This window comes from Neovison vison, chromosome 6, assembly GCF_020171115.1.
Source record: "Neovison vison isolate M4711 chromosome 6, ASM_NN_V1, whole genome shotgun sequence".
In the NCBI taxonomy this organism is placed as follows: domain Eukaryota; kingdom Metazoa; phylum Chordata; class Mammalia; order Carnivora; family Mustelidae; genus Neogale; species Neogale vison.
The window spans coordinates 59,218,904-59,241,875 of record NC_058096.1 but is presented as its reverse complement, the minus strand read 5'-3'; the positions used below and the strand labels follow the sequence as shown (position 1 = coordinate 59,241,875).

Sequence of the window (22,972 nt, the reverse complement as noted above, 5' to 3'; positions counted from 1 at the left end):
AACAGAGACTTTTGAGGCAGAGATGGGCAGAAGTACAAGCTTGAGGTGCTAAGGATCTTATTTTCTCCTTAAAAGTACTCTAATCTAGCTGAAAAGTGAGTATGATATGTTTTTTCCTTTTAATAAATTGTCTCCAATGCAAACATATTTATCAATTTATTCAACAAATATTTATAAAGTACCTTCCCTCATATGACAAATATATAGGCTATGTTCTCAACAAAGACAAGTACAAAGAAGTCATTTACATATAACTGTAATTAGCATATTTCATAAACTAAAAATTTGAACACAGAACTGCCTCTGAAAATCCAGGGAACATGGATAGTAATTTTAACAAATATGTAGGTATAGGCGAGGACAAGGAGGATCCATTTCCTTTGGGGAGGAACAAAGGTGCAAAAGCCTTGCCCATAGGTGAGATGGAAAGAAACTTAAGACTGACAATATGGCACAAGGAATACGCTATGGGAATCATCTCATCTTAAATTAAGAACACCATCATAGGATGCCAAGTAAAACACAAGCACCTGTCTTATAATAGAAGAAATGTTTACTGAATAAATGAGTAAATGAATCAGACATTGGGACAGGTGTCTTTATTTGGCAGTAAATATAATGCTTGATGGCACAATAAACAGGCTTGTGGTTCCCATATATTATTTATTATTTCCAAAGGCAATCAAGAAGAAAACAAAATTTTAATAATTTAGAAAAACAAATAAATACTAAGATTGCCCTCCTTTGAGTTTAAACAATGTCAGTAGTTGACAATGATCTATTTCTTAAACTTCGTGGGTTTACATTGCATGTTTATTATATTACCCTATATTCCTTATAAATCCTTTCTTAATAAACACACACACACACAGACACACCCCCACAGAGACTCACTGTGAGTGAGTTAATAACACCGTGAGTGTTATTTTCTATTCAAATTTATAACAGCTTAAAAAATACTTTTAAAAATAGAATTTATGGGGTGCCTGGGTGGCTCAGTTGGTTAAGCATCTGCCTTTGGCTCAGGACATAATCCTAGGGTCCTGGGATAGAGCCCTGCCTGGGTCTCCTTGCTCACTGAGGAGTCTACTTTTTTCTCTCTCCCTGTGCCACTCCCCCTGCTGTTCTCTTTCTTTCTCTTTCCCTCTCTCTCTCTGTCAAATAAATAAATGAAAATAGAATTTACCTAAAATGATACTTAATGGTGAAAAACTGGAACTTTCCTGCTAAGATCAAGAACAAAGCAAGAACGTACCCTCTCATCACCCCTTTTTTAACATTGTACTAAATAATAAGACAAGTAAAGGAGACAAAATGTATACAGATTGAAAGAGAAGGAACAAAACTATCTTTGTTCGCAGATAACACAAATATCTTGTAGAAAATCTGATAGAATTGAAAAACCTGAAAAAAGAAATGATTGTAACAAGATTACAGGGTTCAAGATTAATGTACCAAAGTCAATCACTTTTGTATATACCAACAATGAACAAATGAAATTTGAAATTCAGAAAACAATAACATTTATATCACTACCCGCCACAAAATAAAGTACTTAGGTATAAATGTAACAAAATATGTGTAAGATTTACATGAGAAAAACTACAAAATTTTTATAAAAGAGATCAAAGAATTAAATGGGGAGATACCATATGGCCAGACAATAATGAGTCCAGATGGTAGTTATTCTTGACTCAATCTATAGATTCAATATATTCCAATCAAAATTTCACCAAATTATTTTGCGGGTATCAGCGAACTGATTCCAAAGTTTATGTTAATTGGCAAAAGACCGAGAATAGCCAACACAATGTTGAAGGAGAAGAACAAAGTCAGAAGATCAACACTATCCTTTTCACACTTGCTATAAAGTTATAGTAATCAATATCGTGTGGTATTAGAGAAAAAGAAGACAAAGAGATCAATGAAACAGAATAGAGAGCCCAGAAATTGATCCCCAAAATACAGTCAACTGATTTCTGACAAAGGAGCAAAGACAAAACAATGAAGCAAAGATAGTCTTTTAGACAACTGATGGAGGAAGAACTTTCATTATGTCCACACGTAACAAAATGAATTTAAACACAAACCTTACACCCTCCATAAAAATGAACTCAAAATGGATCATAGACCTAAACGTGTGAAGTGCAAAACTGTAAAAATCCAAGAAGATAACATAGGAGAAAAATACAGGTGACCTTGAGTACGGTGATGACTTTTTTTTTTTCATTTTTGACAAGAAGTTTATTTAAACAAGACACTTCCCTTGAAGCAAAAACCATCTAGGATTCATTTCTTTTACAGTAATTTATACCTGTTTAAAGAGAGTTTGCCTGACAAGTAACAACTATATACAAAAAAAGTTATAAAATTGTCCTTGGTTTTACAATGATAAATGAAAGACATTAAAATTCCCCAATTGAACAAGGTGTGCAAGGAACTTTTTTTTTTTTAAGATTTTATTTATTTATTTGACAGAGAGAAATCACAAGTAGATGGAGAGGCAGGCAGAGAGAGAGAGAGGGAAGCAGGCTCCTGCTGAGCAGAGAGCCCGACATGGGACTCGATCCCAGGACCCTGAGATCATGACCTGAGCCGAAGGCAGCGGCTTAACCCACTGAGCCACCCAGGCGCCCCAAGGTGTGCAAGGAACTTTATGTTGTTCTTTTTTTGTGAAACAGTGAGAGTAATATAACTTATGAGATATAAAGACAGGAGCTGAATATCACAAACGGAGAAAGAGGGTGTTTTCACAGAACCAGTATTTTTCCCTATTTCTTGTCAATTTGATGCCAATTAAAACATACCACTGGTCATTTAGCTAAAAAAAAAAAATGCAGTGTGCTTCTGCACATACACCATTATGTTATATGCAGTAAAGGAATGAGGAATGGGAAAATGAAAGAATCGAGAAAAACTACTATAGCATTCAGGATGTGGTGGATGCAAATTGCAGTTTTTGAACTGACAATGTCCTCTTTGGTCTAAAGGAACAGAGTTTTGAAGTACCACATTCCATTTTTAGTAAATACCTCCTGTCTGCTGCTGCAACACATCACATCAATTTTATCTTCATCCTCCATCTCTAACTGTGCAGGAGTGTCTGTTTCATTGATTGTCTGCTCATCAAATCGGAATCAGCCTCATTGACAAGCTGTTATTCACAATACGCTTTCATTAGTTTACTAAGTATTGTGAGCCTGCCTCTTCATCTTAAATAGTACTTCAGAATCATCCTGCTCCACCACCCTCAAATTAATATGGTCGTTGTTCTCAGTCCTGACTCCTTCCTTGGACTTTTTATTGGCCTTGGTGAGCCCCAGAGACGACTCAGCTGCCACTCCACAAAAGAGGTGCCAGGTCCACACTGAATGAGCACACAGCAGGACCGGAGCAGCTGAAGAGAAGCAGCTTGTGATGTCTCTTCAGATACAACACCAAAGGCACAATCCACTACAGAAATAGTTGATAAGCTGGTCTTTATTGGAGTTAAAAACTTCTCCTCTTCATAGGACACAGTCAAGAGAATGAAAGGACAAGCCACAGACTTGGAGAAAATGTTTACAAAATACATATATGATAAAGGACTTATCTAAAATACACAAAGAATGGGGCACCTGGGTGACTCAGTGGGTTAAAGCCTCTGCCTTTGGCTCAGGTCATGATCCCAGGGTCCTGGGATTGAGCCTTATAAAATTGTCCAGCGGGGAGCCTGTTTCCCCCTCTTTCTCTCTGCCTGCCTCTCTGCCTACTTGTGATCTCTGTCTGTCAAATAAAAAAATAAATAAAATAAAATACATAAAGAACTCTTAAACCTCAAGAATACGAATATTAATAACCTAATTTTCAAAAGACTAAAGACTTGAACAGACACCTCACCGAAGAAGATATACTAGTGACAAATAAGCACCTGTATAAGCAATAATGAGCTACTACTACACATTTATTAGAATGGGGGAGACCCCAAATGCTGTTAAGATATGGGGCAATAGGAACTCTCATTCATTTCTGGTGAGAATATAAAATGATACAGCCACTTTGGAAGACATTTTGGCAATTTCTTACAAAACTAAACATACTCTTAACTATATGATCTAGGGATTCCACTTCTTAGTATTTACCCAAAGGAGCTGAAAACTTATGTCCACATAAAAACTTCCGGGGGGTGGGCACCACATGGCTCAGTCATTAAGCATCTGTCTTCGGCTCAGGTCATGATCCCAGGATTCTGGGATCCAGCCCCGCAACAGGCTCCCTGCTCAGGGGGGAAACCTGCTTCTCCCTCTCCCACACCCCCTGCTTGTATTCCTTCTCTCACTTTGTCTCTCTGTCAAACAAATAAATTCTTAAAAAAAAAAAAACTTGCATGGGGATGATCACAGGAGCTTTGTTTACAATTGCCAGAACTCGGAGGTCATGACGTCCTTGGTGAATGGAAAAAGAAACTGTAGTCCGTCTAGACAATGGACTGTCGTGCAGTGGTTTTTTGCTTTGTTTCGTTTTGTTTTGTTTTTTAAAAAAAAAGCGATCATGCCATGGGAAGAAACACAGAAGAAACTTAAATGCATGTCACTAAGTAAAAGAAGTAGTAAAAGGCAACATACGGTATGATTCCCACTATGTGATATTTTGGGAAAAAACAAAATTATGAAAAAAGTAAAGGATCAATGATTGCCAGAGTTTGTGGAGGGGGGGTGGGCAAGAAGGGATGAAGGGAGTACACAGGATTTTTAGGGTGTAAATCTATTCTATATGTATTATAAGGGTAAATACATGTCATTACACATTTGTTGAAACCCAGAGAATGTATAACACTGAGTGAACCCTAATGTATGGTATGAACTTTGGGTGACAATGATGTATGACAATGATGTTGGGTGACAATGTACCACTCTACATTGGACAAATGTACCACTCTACATAGGTTGAGAGTGAAAGAGGCTGTATGGGGAAGGAAGATAAGGGCTATAGGGGAACCTCAGACCTCAATTTTCCTGTGAACCTCAAACTAAAGTCTACGTTATTTATTTTATTTCTTTTCAGTGTTCCAAATCACACACACAACTACAAAGGAAGTAGTCTACTAAAAACAGAATTAAACATTTATAGAATCTGAAGTGCCTCTAAGAAATCTTCAGTCATCTAAAATAGTTTGAAACCCACCAAGTGACACTTTTCTTCATTTTATAACTAATAACAACATAGCAAAAAATCACAATATATTTACTATATTGGCAGGGTGCCTGGGTGGCTCAGCGGGTTAAAGCCTCTGCCTTCAGCTGAGGTCATGATCCCAGGGTCCTGGGATCGAGCCCCATATCGGGTTCTCTGCTCAGCAGGGAGCCTGCTTCCCCCTGCCTTTCCACCTACTTGTGATCTCTGTCTGTCAAATAAATAAACAAAATCTTTAAAAAAAATTTACTATATTACAATATATGTAATATAGACAGGTTAACAATACAGTTCACACTTCTCAAGGAACTTTACTAAATGTTTGCAAACATTATCTTCTTTGTTTTTTACTGTAGCCTTATGAGCTGAGTATTATCTTAACTCACTTTATGTAGATGTACAGGAAAGATCTGTGAGTTACTTGAGGTCACAGAACTAGTAAATGGAAGAACCGTGTCAACCCAAAAGTGTCCCTTGTCAAGCTGGCCCTCTTTTTGAAAACATGTTCCATAGGGCTAATAAGATTGAAACTAGCAGAAAGTTTAAAGCTTGTTTTTCAGAGAACTGTTTCTCTCTAATCATCCATTGTGTCTTTTCAGACCCTACTAACAAATCCACTAGCTGGCTCTGCAGAAGCCTGGACTCAAGGTCAACTGATATGGTTTCAGCCTATGAAGAAGGCCCTTTCTGAGATAATGAGCCTAAGACCCCATCCAATTTATATGGGCTTTCAGAGCATAGCCCCTTCTACTTGTCCTAAACTAACCTCTTGATTTCAAGGGCTGAATTTTGCCACATTCTGATGATATTAAGTCTCTACCCCAAAGTTAACACGGGATGCATGTTACATGTGCTCATTCAATGTGCAGGTTCCACTTTCCTCATGAATATTCATAAGTTTCCCTGCCCTTTTCATCAACATGTATGTAACCTCAACTCCTAAGGATCATTTAAATTTGTTCTCTCCCTGTTCAGGGAGGCAGATTTATGGCTTGTCCCCCTGATTTTTTTCCTTGTTTTGGCTGCCTCTTCAAATAAGCTGTTTCCTTCTCGCAAGTCTGATGTCTCAGTGATGGGATCTGTTGCACATCAGGCAGATGGACTTGGATTTGATTACACTTTATTCTAGTCTTTTATTCTGTGGGGTTGAGCAGCACTTAGAACAACCCATATGAGAAGAAGGGGGTGGGGGGAAGACTGAGTACACATAGTCCATCTGTCCCTTTAAAGGACTTTGCTTCATGAGATTTCCAGAAAGCTGTCTGACAGGTGCTGGCTGGGCCTCTTCTGTTTGGAGAGCAGAGAACAAATCTGGTACTGCCCAAAAGGGCCCTATCTGCCTCTTGGGTGAACGAAACTAGAAAGCGCTGAAGAGGCCATTGAAAGAATACCCTCAGGGCGCCTGGGTGGTTCAGTGGGTTAAGCCTCTGCCTTCAGCTCAGGTCATGGTCTCGGGGTCCTGGGATCGAGCCCCGCATCGGGCTCCCTTAGCAGGGAGCCTGCTTCCCCCTCTTTCTCTGCCTGCCTCTCTGCCTACTTGTGATCTCTCTCTGTCAAATAAATAAATAAAATCTTAAAAAAAAAAAAAAAAGAAAGAATATCCTCATATTTCCTTTTCTCCACTCAGGTACCCACAGATGTTCTCTGAGATGCTGTTCTGTGAAGACGCTGTTCTCGACGCTGGAAGTCTAGGAGTGGATAAAACAGGAAAGGGTCATATTTGTTCGCAAATGCCAATGAAGGCCTGGAGTTGAGAATGCAGATGCATGGAAGCAGCCAAAGCTGCCTGTGGCTGAACCCTAGTGAACCTGGGGAAAGGCTCTGTAGGAGTGGTCAGGCAGGAGGAGCAGTCCTGGTAGCCTGGGAGGGCCAGCCACAGGGCAGAAGTCTTGTTCACATTTTATTCCACTCACATGTTTCCTCCTGCTCTGCTTTCGGCTTCCTCCCATTGATGCCTGTGTGTTGACCTCAAGGCAGATGGAGACCCTGTGGCTACCTGGGGGTGAGGCTTGACTGGTACCATACCTGTCAGGAAAGCGTATTAGGTTAAAAAGAGAGAGGAGTGGAAGATACAATGGAGCTCTGTTTCTTGAGCCACAGAGCTGGCACCAGGTTCTGTTGAAGGAGGCACAATTCGAAGCCTTATTTCCAATTTATGCTGCCCACCAAGGTCTCTTCATGGAGAAGAGTTCTGGAAGAAGACAGTTAGATTCATTTTTACCATACCAAGTATGTGTACAATGCTTTAGAAGTGGGAGGCTTTTTGGAGAGCTGTGTTTAGCTGCCTCTTGGATAGTTTTCCAAATAAGGAGTTTTGGCATCTAACTCCCTAGGGGTTCCTGGTTCATCCTTTATTTCCGGTAAGACTGAAATTCTGTGTTCCCTCACACTGTCATTCCTCTCTCTTGCTCAGGCTTTCACTGTCCTGGCTAACTTTTTCAGATTCCTCATTTCCAGGCTCAGAGTCACTTTCATCAGAAAGATTTCTGATGAAATCTTCCATCAGAAACCATCCCAGGCTGACATCAGTTGGGCTTTTTTTTTTTTTTTTAAATCTCATAGAGGCTTTTGTGTACTGAAAACAATACTTACAGTAGTCTGTGTTACCGCTGACATTCAATAGCCTACAGTTATAATTTGAAAAACATACTTTCTCCAAGCTTTTAAATATAATAACAAAAATCTAGTAAATTTAGAATTTTTAGTTTGAAATTAGATGAAGCTTGTATTTATTGTTAGGTTAGTTTTTACATTTGGCAAACAAAATTTGCTTAATCCTTTAGATACTACATGTAAAAGTATTTTATATTTGAATGTATATAATTCAAAAAATGTATATATAAATATGATAATTCTAATGTTCTTACGTATTTAAACACATCTATAGACCTGGTTACTTGCATTCCCATAAACACTCATATAATGGATTTCCTCAAGAATCTCAAGCACTTAAGAAAGCAGATATACGGGGCGCCTGGGTGGCTCAGTGGGTTAAGCCGCTGCCTTCGGCTCAGGTCATGATCTCGGGGTCCTGGGATCGAGTCCCGCATCGGGCTCTCTGCTCAGCAGGGAGCCTGCTTCCCTCTCTCTCTCTCTCTCTGCCTGCCTCTCCGTCTACTTGTGATTTCTCTCTGTCAAATAAATAAATAAAATCTTTAAAAAAAAAAAAAAGAAAGCAGATATACAAACCACATAAACATACCTTCCTAAACATATAAACAACTTTAATAAGGCTGAAAATAAAACATATACATCTATATATAATTCTCTTTAGCATTTCAGATCTTAAAACGAAACTTACCAAAGCAATCTTGAGAAAGAGGAATAAAGCTGGAAGTATCACAGTCCCAGAGCTCAAGATATACAACAAAGTGAGAATAATCAAAACAGTATTGTACTGAAAAAAAAAAAAAAACAGTATTGTACTGGCACAAAAATACACATAGATCAATGAAACAGAATAAAAAGCCCATGCTTGTATGGTCAATTAATCTCTGACAAAGGACACAAGAATATACAACAGGAAAAAGACAGTTTCTTCAACAAATAGTGTTGGGAAAACTAGACAGCAAGATGCAAAATAATAAAACTGAATCACTTTCTCATATGAAACACAGAAATAAACTCAAAATGGATAAAATACCTAAATAAGAGACCTGAAACCATAAAATCCCTAAAACAAAACATAAGCAGTAATGTCTTGGACATCAGCCTTAGCAACATATTTATGGATATGTCCCCTGAGTTGAGAGAAATAAAAATACAAATAAACTATTGGGACTACACCAAAATAAGAAGCTTTTGAACAGCAAAGGAAACCAACAACAAAACAAAAAGGTAGCCTAGAGAATGAGAAAATATATTTGCAAATGATATATCTAGTAAGGGATCCTAAAAGGTAGCCTAGAGAATGAGAAAATCCAAAAAGGTAGCCTAGAGAATGAGAAAATATTTTTGCAAATGATATATCCAGTAAGGGGTTAATATCCAAAACACATATTTTAAAAACTTATAAAACTCAACACACACAAAAAAATAGTAAGATTCAAAAATGGACAGAGGACCTGAACAGACATTTTTCCAAAGAAGACATACAAAGACATACAAAAAAAAATACAAAGACATTCCAATAGACATAGGAAAAGATTCTCAACATCACTCATCATCAGGGAAATGAAAACCAAAACTGCAGAAAGATACCACTTTGCACCAGCCACAATGACTAGCAATAACAAGAAACAACAAGTATTAGAGAGGATGTGGAGAAAAGGAAAAACTTGTGTATTGTTGGTGGGAATGTAAACTTGTGCAACCACTATGGGCTAGAGGTTCCTCAAAAACTGAAAAATGAAAATACTGTATGACCCAATAGTTCCACTACTGGGTATTTACCCAGAAAAAGCAAAAACACTAATTTGAAAAGATATATGCACCCCTATGTTAATTGTACCATTATTTTTAATAGCCAAGATACAGAAGCAACCCAGCTGTCCATCAATATGTGAATGGGTAATGCACATGTGGTATTTATATAAATGGAATATTACTCAGTCACAAAAAAGAATGAGGTCTTGCCCTTTGCAACAATGTGGATGGACCTACAGGGTATTATGCTAAATGGAACAATTCCGACAGAAGAAGACAAATAGCATATAATTTCACTTATCTGTGCAATTTAAGAAACAAAACAAATGGGGGGAGGCAAAAACAAATGGGGGATGGCTCAATCAGTTAAGCATCTGACCCTTGATTTCAGCTCAGGTCATGATTTCAGAGTTGTATGATGAAGCCCTGCATCAGGCTGTGCACTGGGTGTGGAGCCCTCTTAAAATTCTCCCTCTTCCTCTGCTCTTCCCCTACCCTCCCTGGGGCTATAAACAAACACACAAACAAACGAATGAACAATAAAAGGCAAACAGAGTCTTAATTACAGAGAATGAACTGGTGGTTGCCAGAGGGAAGGTGTGTGGGGGGATGGAAGAAAGAGAAAGGAAATGAAGAGGTACAAAGTTCCAGTTCTAAAATAAATAAGTCACAGAGATGGAAAAGTACAGCATAGGGAATATAGTCAGTAATACTGTAATAATGTAATAGTGGCAGATAGTGACTATAGTTATGATTGTGGTGAGCATTGAGTAATGCACAGACTTGTCAAATCAACATGTTGTACACTTGAAACCAATGCAACATGGTATATCAATTATACCTCAATAATAATTTTTTTATCTTTTTTTAAATTTATTTTCAGCATAACAGTATTCATTGTTTTTGTACCACACCCAGTGCTCTATGCAATCCGTGCCCTCTCCAATACCCACCACCTGGTTCCCCCAACCTCCCACCCCCTGCCCCTTCAAAACCCTCAGATTATTTTTCAGAGTCCATAGTCTCTCATGGTTCACCTCCCCTTCCAATTTCCTCCGACTCCCTTCTCCTCTCTATCTCCCCATGTCCTCCATGCTATTTGTTATGCTCCACAAATAAGTGAAACCATATGATAATTGACTCTCTCTGCTTGACTTATTTCACTCAGCATCATCTCTACCAGTCCCATCCAGTTGCTACAAAAGTTGGGTATTCATCCTTTCTGATGGAGGCATGATACTCCATAGTGTATATCGACCACATCTTCCTTCGTCCTTCCATTTGTTCATTGAAGGGCATCTTGGTTCTTTCCACAGTTTGGTGACCGTGGCCATTTTTAAGAAGAATTTTAAAAACCCCTAAACTCATAAATTTAGGAAATCAGGTACTATGTACCGAACTGCATGTAAAGGGGTAAAAATGACTAAGCCTGACAAATACTTCAGTTAAAATAATTTGTTTACTATGTTAGTTTCTCTCAAATGTCTTTAATATAAAGAATATACAAAGCAGTAAAATTATTTTTAAACTTGCTATATTTGCATAAACATAAATTTATATGAAAAAAGCATCGTATCTATTTTTTCCTTATCTCTGTGTTCGTGTGTGTGTGTGTGTGTGTGTGTGTGTGTAGTATCAGGTTTATTAAATAATTAAAGTTATTTAATTAACAAAGTGGAACAAAACCTTTATTTCAGAAGCAGCACAATAGCTAAGATTATGCACTTGGAGTTATTGGTCAGAGATTTGACACCAATGCTATTGATTTGGGGTTCTTTGTCAGTGGTCAAGGAATTATAAAACTTATAAAAAATTATGAAACTTATAAGATGTGAACCAATACAAAGCACACCCCAAAAAGAGTCAGCTCAGGTGTATAGGGTAAGGCTCTTTTCAGGGGCTCTGCTCTGTCACTGGAGAACCTTCTTGTATATCAATTCGGTGGATCACTTAATTTGCCTTCTTTCCAGTTTCATTCTTACCCAAATTTTCATCATATTTGCTTGCAACAGTTTATCACTTGATTTGGATAGACAAATACTGTAACATACACCAGATTTTTATCTCTTTGCCTCCTGTTTGGAATAAATACAACTGTGCAAGATTGTATCTTCTATTGCATTAGCAATCACCATTATTTCAGCTTGGCAATGCAGCAAGACAGACATAAATGAACTAAAGTTCACTGCAACCATAAGTATTAGCTTCCTAGAAATTGCCATTACAGAGTCTCACAAACTGGGCTGCTTATTGTATCACAGTTCTAAAGGCTAGAAGTCCCAAATCGAGGTGTCAGCAGAGCCATACTCTCTCTGACACCTGCAGGAAAGAGCCCTTCTTTGCCTCTTCCTAGCTTCCGGTGATTTCCTGGCCATCTCTGGTATTCCCTGACTTGTAGCTGCATCTGTCCGTGTTCATGTGGTGTTTTTCCTGTGTCTCTGTCTCTCCACATGGCATCCTTTTTATAAAGACACCAGTCATTGGAATAGAGGTCCAGCCAGTTCTAGCATGACTACAGCTTAACTAATTATATCTGCAATGACTTCATCTCAAAATAAGTTCATATTCTGAGGAACTGGGTGTTAAGACTTTAATGGGGTCTTTTTCAAGGACATGATGGAATCCATAAGCCATGGAAGAATTACTATATTGAGGATCTTGGTCATATTAAGTGGAATTTCTCAACTGTGGCGCGATTGAAAGTTGGGACTGGAAAATGCTTTGCTTCAGAGGGCTGTCTTGTGCACTGTAGAATGTTTAGATGCATCTCTAGCTTCTACCTGCTAGGTCCCAATAGCAACTTCTTCGCATACAGCTGTGACAACCATACATGTCCCCAGACATTTCCAAGTGTCTCCTGGGGTTGGGGTTGGTAGTAAAAATTGCCTTCTATTGAGAACAACAGATAAGAGAGAGAGAGAGAGAACATGAGCAGGGGGCCGGAGGGAGAGGGAGAAGCAGGCTCCTCATTAAGCAGGGAGCCTGACACGGAGCTCATTCCCAGGACCCTGGGATCATGACCTGTGCTGAAGGTAGATGCTTAACTGACTGAGCCATTCAGGGGCCCCCAAACTTCCAGTTATACAATAGAGAAATCACAGCATAAAGTACAGCATAAAGAATGTAGTCAATGACATTGTAATAAGGTTATATGGTGACTACGCTTATTGTGGCAGGCATTGAGTAATACAGAGTTGTTGAATCAGTATGTTGTACCCCTGAAACTAATGTAATATGGTATAAAAAGTATATTTCAATCCATCCATCAATGTAAAAAAAAAAAGAAAGAAAGAATTCCAGAGAACAGAGGTAAAGGATTTCTGGAGTTGGGACTTGGTGGGAGGCAGAGTCAGTAAAGGGGACCATGGCAAATAGAGTGAGTACTTTCCTAGGAGTCACTCCTGGAATTCTTGCAGGGACTGACATAAAGAGGGATAAAGACATGTCATGAAATGATGACAAAGATAGTGTATTTGAGAAATGTTGGCAAGGTCTTACGAGGTGTATGCAAAACTTTGGGATTCCCTCTTGATCTCTAAAGGTGGATTTTTCAGTATCATTTCTCCCAAGTCTCTGACTGGCAGCTCTCAGGAAAGCTTCTACTTCTGCGGAAAGTTGTTTCGATAACAAGATAGAGAAAAAAGATCTTAGACTTTGGAACCTGCTCTCCTCAGTTTGTACTGCAGCTCTGCTACTAAGGAAGAGGGGTGACTTTTGTCCTTTTCATTAATGTCAGCCACCATGTGTTTGTCTGTTAGCATTAAACAGCACCTCCCTTCCTCCCGCCCGCCGAAGGTTATTGTGCCTATAAATCACCTGTGCATGGGAGAATCTCAACACATTATCTGAAATTTCCTAGGGGGAAGGATATCTGTGTTGTTCAAAAATGGACAGGCACACTAGGATCTTTGGCCAAAAAATCACCAAAATATATGCTAAAATATCTGCTGAATTATGCAGATGTTAATTATGCAGTCATGCTTTAATTCAACATTTGTCACATTTTCAGTTAACCCACAAGAAGTTCATCTTCTGTTGTGACCCAGAATTCAGACTCATGAGCGTTTCATAAATCAATAGTAGGCCTATTACATGTAATGCATTCTAACAATTTCCCTTTTCCCCCTATTGTTTCAAGTAGAAACAACGTTTAAGTTAATTTCATGATCCCAGATTTGAAGCAACTTTAATGTACTCTTCAAACATTTATTGAGCACCTTCTATGTGCCTGGTTCTGATGGTCACAGGGAATACTTAGAAAAATAAAATAAGATTTTGTTCCACAGGATACTGAAAAAAAACAAGTACTACATTAAGCACTAAAATATAAATCTGTAAAAGAGCCATAGAGTCTTAGCCTAGAAAACCTGAGAACATTCTTCTAGAAGAGAGGTTACTTAAATTCTGCCTTGAAGGGGAAGCAGGATTTGATTAGACAAGGAAAAAAATAGACTGTGAAGATGTATATTCTATTCCAAATGGTTGTTTCTTGGGCAGAGCTGTGTTACAGGGCTAGGATTACGTAAATAACACTTTACCACTTTTCCAAGTCTTGGAATTGTGGGAGAAATACTTTGTTTATGTAGAATTATTTTGATGTGGCTACCTAATCATAGCCCCACAAGCAATCTTCCAAACAGAAGCACAGGAGACTATAGACTTGACCAAAGAAATGAAAAATTCAAGAGCATTCTGGAAATATACAGTAGGATATGCCAGGAGAGACACACACTGAGCTGGTGAGATCCAATCTGCCCAGCTAGCATCATTCACCATTTTGACTTTGGTGGAGCCTGTGGCAAAGTCTGTTCCTCTACAGATGTGGAAAACATCAGATGAATCCCCTTCAGGGATATGGCTGCACAGATAGAGAGCTCTGCCAGTATTCCCAAATCAATTTGCCAGGCATTGTCAACATTGTCTTCTTCCGGCCCTGGAAACAAATCTTCCTGTTTGGATCTAACTCTATTATTTTTAACCCAACCAGGGATAATAGACAAGGATGTAAGTAAAATATGGGGATTTCTGAGAAGTGATTCCAGAAAACTGTCATCAGAAATATGTAAATCTGAGGAAATAAAAACACAACGGAGTTTTAAAAGACACCCAATTCCAGTCACTAAACCCTTTCCTTCCGACTCTTCAACCGCTAAGCCACGATTCCACTTGCCAGAGGTCTATGATTTCATAACTCAACCTCTTGCACTCTTCAACAATGCCAATAATTATTGCAATTTTGTTACTTTCCCGGAACTTGTTCTGTTCTATTTTCCGGATCAATGTATTATTTTCCTTGTTACTATACCTTTCCTGGTTACTAACCTCTCTGACCCTAACAGATCACCACAAATTTGGTGGCTTTAAACAGCAGAAACTTCTTCTTTCCCAGTTTTGGAAGCTAGAAGTCCAAAATCAAGGTTGTCCACATGACTCACCCCTTCTGAAGGCTCTACGGGCAATCAGTTCTTTCCCTTGTCTGGTTTTTGATGGCTCCAGCATTCCTTGACTTGATGTCACAACACTCCAGTCTCTATTTCCATGGTCACTCTGCTTTTTCCCTCTTCTATGTATGTCATATGTCATTGGATTTAGGGCATCCTATGATAATCCAGGATGATCTCATCTCAAGGTCATTATTTTATAGGACATCTGCATAGACCTATTTTCCAGATAAGATCACATTCAGGGTGCCTGGGTGGCTCAGAGAGTTAAGCCTCTGCCTTCGGTTCAGGTCATGACTGCAGGGTCCTGGGATCGAGCCCCGCATCAGCCTCTCTGCTCAGCAGGGAGCCTGCCTCCCCTCTCTCTCTGTCTCTCTCTCTGCCTCTCTCTCTGTCTACTTATGATCTCTGTCAGTCAAATAAATAAATAAGATCTTTAAAAAAAATCACATTCTGAGGTTTTAGGGATTCAGGTGTGGACCTCATTACCCCACAAAAGAATGAAATGAACGGTTTAGAAACACCAAAGGCTGAAATGCTGAAATGGTAGCTTTTCATAGGGTAGTTGTCCCTGGCAAAAGAGCGAAGTACTCAATGAGTGTTAGCTGTTTTAATTATCATTACTGTATAGTACTTTGGCATTTTCAATGTGTGACCAGTGACTCATTTGATATAATCATTATAATCCCATAGTCAGGTAGGTATTAGGTCAGGGGACCCAAATTTGGCAATAGTTGCCTCATATTATTGCCATACTATTTTAAGGATTAATTTTTATTTGCCCTTCCTCTTCTCCAAACTGATTTGAAACTGTTTCAAAATACATATATTTAACACTATATCAAATACTAATTATGTACTATACAGTGACTAACTGAACATAATAAAAAAAATACATACACTTAAAAAGTCATAAATTGAGACGATCAGAACCAAATAAAAGGTTGGTATTCAGTTCCATTAACTGGTTGTCATAGTTGGGTCTTACAAAAAATCTTAACTGGTTTTTCTGGATGACAGGATAATGGGTTAATTTTTGATGCCTCTCTTTCCCTTGTTTTCAGTTCTTGCATACTTTACAACTTTTCTATGATAACCATTTATTATTTATCATTTTTATAAAGATTTTATTTATTTATTTGACAGATCACAAGTAGGCAGAGAGGCAGGCGGGGCGGGGCGGTGGAGAAGCAGGCTCCCCGCTAAGCAGAGAGCCTGATTCAGGACTCGATTCCAGGACCCTGGGATCATGACCTGAGCCGAAGGCAGAGAGGCTTAACCCACTGAGCCACCCAGGCGCCCTTATCATTTTTATAACTGGAAAGTAACTGCTTAACTGGACCTGGCCTTCTTGTTAGTCAAGGCAAGAAGGGAAAATCAGTCATTTAGTTAATAAGAATCAGAGAGGAGGTAGTAGGTCAGTTCCTCCAGGAAAGTACCAGTTTTCCTAGCACTGGCTTTTTACTTGAAGCTCTAAGCAGTAGAATGTACTCTGACCTCAGCATATTTCTTAACAAAGGCACTGACTGTGCCCACAAATGCTTCTTGCAGCATTGTTCCAAACCAGCAGAAGTTCTAAGTGATCCTATAATGGGCTAAGATCATGTGGCCCAAGAATAGGTGCTCATTAAATGGACCATGTGTCCTTAGTCATTTACTCTGGAAGACTGCTGTGAAATGAGCACTCGAGTGAGTAGAAAGGCATGGGTCCTGGGTCTGGTTCATCGGCACTGGGTTTGAAAGTGTGCCCATAGCTGGCTGTAATAGCTTAGAGTATCTGAGGATGAGAAATAAAATACGTGTTTACGTTTTACAATATTCACATTGTATTTTCATTGATAAAGATCTCAAGTAAGGAATTCAAAGTTGTTGACTGAAGAAAGATTTTATTTGGAAACCACACGAAAAGGCAGCAGAGATGAATAGATCGTGAAAAGAGAGGAGAGAATTTTCTCACTTAGATGAAAGGCCACCCTCAAGCAGCTGGTTAGGAACCAAGTTGGAGCTCAGTTCTTTGTTTCAAATTTCAGATTATGAGATTTTCAGACATACACAAAACAAGACGGGAGAGTGTAATGAACCTCCGTTTCGACACTGATCAACACATCAGTGTCACATTGCCTATCATCCATACTCAAGATATCCTATCCTTACATATGCAATCCAAGTATAAATGGAATTATAATAAGCACATTTCTAAATTTTATTTCATATTCATAACATTACTTCATGATATTTCATGTTCTTAAATACATGAAGATAGGTTAATTTGCCTGTCAAATCTCTCTAGGAAAAGATTTTATTAATGCCTCCCTCTGCGACGATCTCTCAGGACCCAGGACGGTGGGCAGCTGGAACAGTACTTGATAAATGCTATCGGCTGCGAGATGTGTGGTGAACATCACAAACCCAATGGCAGAAAGATGCATGTGAGATGGTAAAGAAGAAATGTTGGGGCGCCTGGGTGGCTCAGTGGGTTAAAGCTTCTGCCTTTGGCTCAGGTCATAATCCCAGAGTCCTGGGATCGAGCCCCGTATCACGCTCCTTGCTCAACGGAGAGCTTGCTTCCCTTCCTCTCTCTCTGCCGGCTTCTCTGCCTACTTGTGATCTTTCTCTCTGTCAAATAAATAAATAAAATCTTAAAAAAAAAAAAAGAAAGAAAGAAAGAAAGGTCATGTCGCTGTAATATTTATATGGCCAAAAAATGATTACATACTTAGTTGTTCTAAAAACTAGTCACCACAGACTTCATCTAATGACCCCATTGCCTCTCATCCACTGCTTTGTTCAATAAACCAAGCCACACATGAGCTCCAAACTCGTGAAATCATTTGTTTTCTTTCTATTCATCTTTTGCCCCTGTTGAAATGTTCTCTGATGTGTTTAGGTTTTGAAACTTGATGAGAGTGAATGGAAATTCGTTCAAGTCTGGCTTTGTTAAGTGTTCACTTCGTAAGTGATTCTTGGTTTTCTTTGTTTCTCTTTTTAACCTGAGAAAAACTTTCCCCTCCCTACCCAAGAATGTGCCCCCCTCCACTGTGGTCAAGATCCAAGGCAAAAAATAATCTTGCTGAAACAGTCAAAACTACGCTAGCCGAGGAAAGAATTCTCCAGAATTTCACCGCATGTAGTATGTATCAGACCAGATGTTTACCTGTTCACTCTGAGAGAAGCTGGAAGTACATCAAAAACCAGTAATGGAACAGCTTTGAACCTCATGCAGAGGGAGGAGTTCAGGAAAATTTGGGGTTCCCCTAGAGACCCGACCTCCTCCTAAGCTATATTTAAACTTAGGAAATGTTTTTTCTTGGCTGAGTCAGTACCCTGAACCAGCTTCTATCAGGCTGCAGAAGGGTCTGTCTGGGCTACACTGGGAATTTCTATCGCCTGTTTCTTTTGTCTCTCCTGGTAAAGAAATGAGGCCTGTGTAGTTTCGGGGAGTCACCTGCCATCTCTGGGCCTCAGTTTCCCCATTTGAAATTACTTCTAATGCTGACTTGCTGTGATTCCTACTCAGTCTCTTACAAAGAGACTCATAGGGTGTTGTGTCCCTTGGCATATGGCAGGAAGTTTTCAACCTCCCAAGAAGCATACGCCCATCAGCTCTTGAGACATCATGTCTCAAACTGTTGTTGTCTTTGGTTTATACAAGATGGTGGCTTCTGATGACATTTTGGGGATAGAACCTGGTCAAATCAGATATAATCGAAAGCACCTTGACAGGCCTGGAGTTCCCTTGGGGAATACGTTCCATCCTTCCAAGGGATTTGTAAATTAAAGTTAGCTCTCAGATGAAGAAGAAAGAAGCATCGTCTCTCCCCGGACAGTTCCAGCCACGTCTAGGCAGCTACAGAACTGGCTTGGCTTCTCAGAAACCCATGGGGACAGACAGAAAGGGGGAATAAAATTCCAGACTATCTTTAAGCTATATGAGTCCTCTGGAACCTTTCCAGTTCTGGCAAGGCCCTTGGGTCACGACATAGTATGAGATCTGCTGAAGCAACATTAAGTCTAAGGAGAGAATACAGGGATGTCCATTTTGGTGTCCTCTTTAAGGAGGGCTCTCTGCCATCTCTGATGGCAGGTCATGGCTCTTAATACTATAGAACAAGATGGTGGAACTCTAGTCAGGAGGCCCATGCTGCCTTCCAACCACCACTGCTGCCACCTCCTCTGGTTTATATTCCAGAAAGTTCTTTTGTTCTCACTGTTTAACAAAGAAGAATGACATAAAGGTCCCCTGCATTCCTTGTTCAATTGGAGAATTTTAATACTTTCCATGTACCATTGTAAAACCAAGGACAATTTTATAACTTTTTGTATATAGTTGTTACCTGTAGGGCAATCTCTGTAAGCAGGGACAAATGACTCTAAAGGAAATGAATCCTAGCCGGTTTTCCCCTTAAGTCAAGAGTCTTGTCATTTAAATAAACTTCTTGTTAAAGGAAAAAGGGAAAAACAGAAAGCCAACGCTAAGGAGAAAGGACTTTAACCTTTGTGTGTTTTATTCTCTTTCAGGACAAGGGAAGGCCAAGTTTCGTCCCAGACGGCACACTGGGCATCTGCTTCTGTTGGAGACAAGCCCAGCCCAATTTTTCTCTGCCCAGCAAGAGGACAGCCCCCACTGCCAGCAGGCCCCATCCTCTTCAGCCCCACATCCATTTCTGGACAAGGGTGGGACTGGCTGGGGGTGAGGAGGGATTGAAGAACAACTGAGGACATGAGGCCCTCGCTGTTATCAGTGGGAATTTTGAGCAAACGGGGCAGACATGTGTCAGCACTTGGGTGCACTGAGAGACACAGCCCTTCTTATTTGAGCCCTTATAGCCACTCCGCAAGACAAAGTACATGCTCAATTAATAACCAAGGAAACATAAATTCAGAGAGATGAAGTGCCTGGCCCAAGACCACACGCTAATGAGTGCCAGGAGTGGAGTTGACCACCCCTTTTGGCTCGACATTATCCTTGTCCCTATGCCTCATGATCACAATTTCTAAAAGACCTTTTCCTGCAGTCTAGGTCAATCACACGTTCCACAATCCAGGAAGGATGTTTCAGTGCATCTGAACTTTGTGTGTTTTATTCTCTTTCAGGAACTTTGTGTGTTTTATTCTCTTTCAGGACAAGGGAAGGCCATGTCCTCCTTCCCATGATGTATTACCATAACACGAAATTGTTCAAAAAATATTTCTTGGCCATCTGTACTAGGTGCTAGGAAAAAAATCAAGCAAGCAACAGATAAAAATCTCTGCTTACTATCTAATGGGAGAAGACACATAACACATGAAAAAAGAAAGCATGGCATATGCTAGGTGGTGGTGCGTGCAACAGAGAAAAATAAAGCCGGAGAAGGAGAGTATTTGTTGGGGGAAATGGCTTATGTGGTTATCTTCAGAAAGAACATTCCAGGCAAAGAAAAGAGTAGGTGCCAAGACCCTGGGGTGGAAGCATGTCTGAAGATGAAGAAATCCGAGGAGGCTAGAGTGGCTGGCAGAACATGACCGGGAGAAAAGGGAGCAGCTGATTTCAGAGAGGGAGCAAGGGGCCCAACCGTGGAGAGCCTTATAGCCCACGTAAAGACTTCAGCTTCTACTCTAAATGAAATGGGAGGCGCGCATCAAAAGAAATGAAATCTTGCCATTTGTGACGACGTGGATGGAACTAGAGGGTATCATGCTTAGCGAAATAAGTCAATCGGAGAAAGACAACTATCATATGATCTCCCTGATATGAGGAAGTGGAAATGCAACATGGTGGGTTAAGGGGGTAGGAGAAGAATAGATGGGATTGGGAGGGAGACAAACCATAAGTGACTCTTAATCTCACAGAACAAACTGAGGTTGCTGGGGGGAGAGGGGTTGGGAAAAGGGGGGTGGGGTTATGGACATTGGGGAGGGTGTGTGCTATGGTGAGTGCTGTGAAGTGTGTAAACCTGGCGATTCACAGACCTATACCCCTGGGGATAAAAATATATGTTTATAAAAAATAAAAATAAATAAATTTAAATTTAAAAAAAATGGGAGGGGCGCCTGGGTGGCTCAGTTGGTTAAAGCCTCTGCCTTTGGCTCTGGTCATGATCCCAGGGTCCTGGGACCGAGCCCCATATCGGGCTCTCTGCTCAGCAGGGAGCCTGCTTCCCCCTCTCTCTCTCTGCCTGCCTCTCTGCCTACTGTGACCTCCATCTGTCAAATAAATAAATAAAATCTTTTAAAAAATAAATAAATAAATATGGGAAACATTGCAACATTTTGTGTAGAATGACATGATTTGTATTGCCTCACATTTTAAAACAGTTACGAGAATAGACTGAGCAGGGGAGAAAAAAGCAGGGAGACGAAAAAGAAAGCTACGACAACAGTCTCAGAAAAAGACAGGGATGGTTTGGGCCAGAGAGTAGGATTGAGGGGAGGAGCTGGATTCTGAAAGCGCGGACAGAACAGTGTGGGCTGAATCACGGGATGAGCGCAGAGGTCAGAGGTCTGAGAGCGCCCTGGGTAGGAAGCCTGGGGTTCTCAGCTGGAGTTTCAGCCCCTCTCAGGTTTAGTGTTACCTGAGGAAAGTCACTCAAGGGCTTAGGACCTCATTTTTCACACAGAAAAATGGGCCTTGACACGTTCCTGATTGCACGATGCTCAAATGAATGTGATGCCTGTGCAGAAGTTCGCTTGCTTAGGAATGAATCGCAGCTCTGGGTGACCTTGTACGCTCGTCAGCCTGAGCAACTGTGGCAGGGGGACTGATGACGAATCTGGAATACCTTGGGAGCAAATATAAAACCCCCAAACCAGAAAACATTACGATTGTGAGGAATTCATTTAGGGAGTTTGTCTATTTATTTATTTATTTGATTCTTTTTTTTTTTTTTTTTTAATTAACATATACTGTATTATTTGTTTCAGGGGTACAGGTCTGTGATTCATCAGTCTTACACAATTCACAGTACTCACCATAGCACCTACCCCGTTTATTTAAAAAACTCAGCAATGGTTTCTTTTTGCGAGTGTTTTTTGTTTGTTTGTTTTTTTCTTTTAATTTTATTTATTTATTTTTAGAGGGAGCACCGCTCATGAATGGTTGGGGGGGATGCAGAGGGAGCGGGAGAGAAGCAGATTCCCCACTGAGCATGGAGCCCCCCCACCGAGATCTCAACCTGCACCTAAATTAGGAGTCCCACGCTTAACCCATTGAGCCACCCAGGTTGCCCCTAGGGAGCTTTATTTTTAAAGTTAGATCTCTTTCTTAGAAGGCTAAGAATAACCATAGAAGAAAGTTTGTTTGTATAAAAAGAAAACTGTTTTAACCAAAGCTTTATGATCTCTAGTTACAATATGGATTTTGTACTCTTAAACTTATATTTATAAAATGTTGCCTGGTGGGTGATTAATAAATTTTTACACACTCCCCCAAATTCTCATCTTCAGTTTTAGTTTTATTTAAGCACAAAGGCTTCTTTTGATTTCCCCTGTCTCTGAGGCAGGTTTATCACCACCTTGGAATTTTTCTAAATTTTTACCAGCAACAGAAATATGTGATTGAATTATTCTAAGTGACTCGAATGTTTACAACTTTCCCAGTCCTACATAAACATGCAAAGCCCAAGCTGCCTCTTTCCAATTCACAAATTTAGAACAAGCACCCTTCGCTGGAACATTCAGAATAAGCATGGAGGAGTTGATGAGCTCCTCCCAGGGGTCAGGGGGCAGGAGTCACAGGGCAAGAAATGTGTTTCCCATGCATCTGCTTTCTTGGACAGAGTTCCGGTCACTCCTTCCTCCTTCTGCCTTCACTGGCTATGACCCTCCTAGGTCTTGTCCATCACAACCTATTACTCTAAGTCCAACTCTCTCAATATCCTCCAAGGTAACTGATAAGTCATTTCATAAGCCAATTTAGTTGAATTACAAGTGTACCTTCTTTTATCACACCGCACAGACACCGTGTTTTACCCATTGCAGGTTTGTGGCAACCCTGCCTCAAGCAAGTCTAACGGTGA

The 22,972-nt window shown here is 40.0% G+C and overlaps 1 long non-coding RNA gene and 1 pseudogene across 1 annotated transcript; both read right to left on the bottom strand.

Annotated features, from left to right (window-relative positions):
• Positions 1-3,021: 3,021 nt before the first annotated feature.
• LOC122910420 lies at positions 3,022-3,425 on the bottom strand (annotated as a pseudogene).
• A 3,703-nt stretch (positions 3,426-7,128) lies between these two features.
• Positions 7,129-15,042, bottom strand: LOC122908502. Its single transcript, XR_006384971.1, has 3 exons — positions 14,973-15,042; positions 8,474-8,569; positions 7,129-7,197 (listed from the first exon to the last, which is right to left on the bottom strand). It is a non-coding gene; the product is annotated as an uncharacterized LOC122908502 (long non-coding RNA).
• Between the last annotated feature and the right edge of the window lie 7,930 nt (positions 15,043-22,972).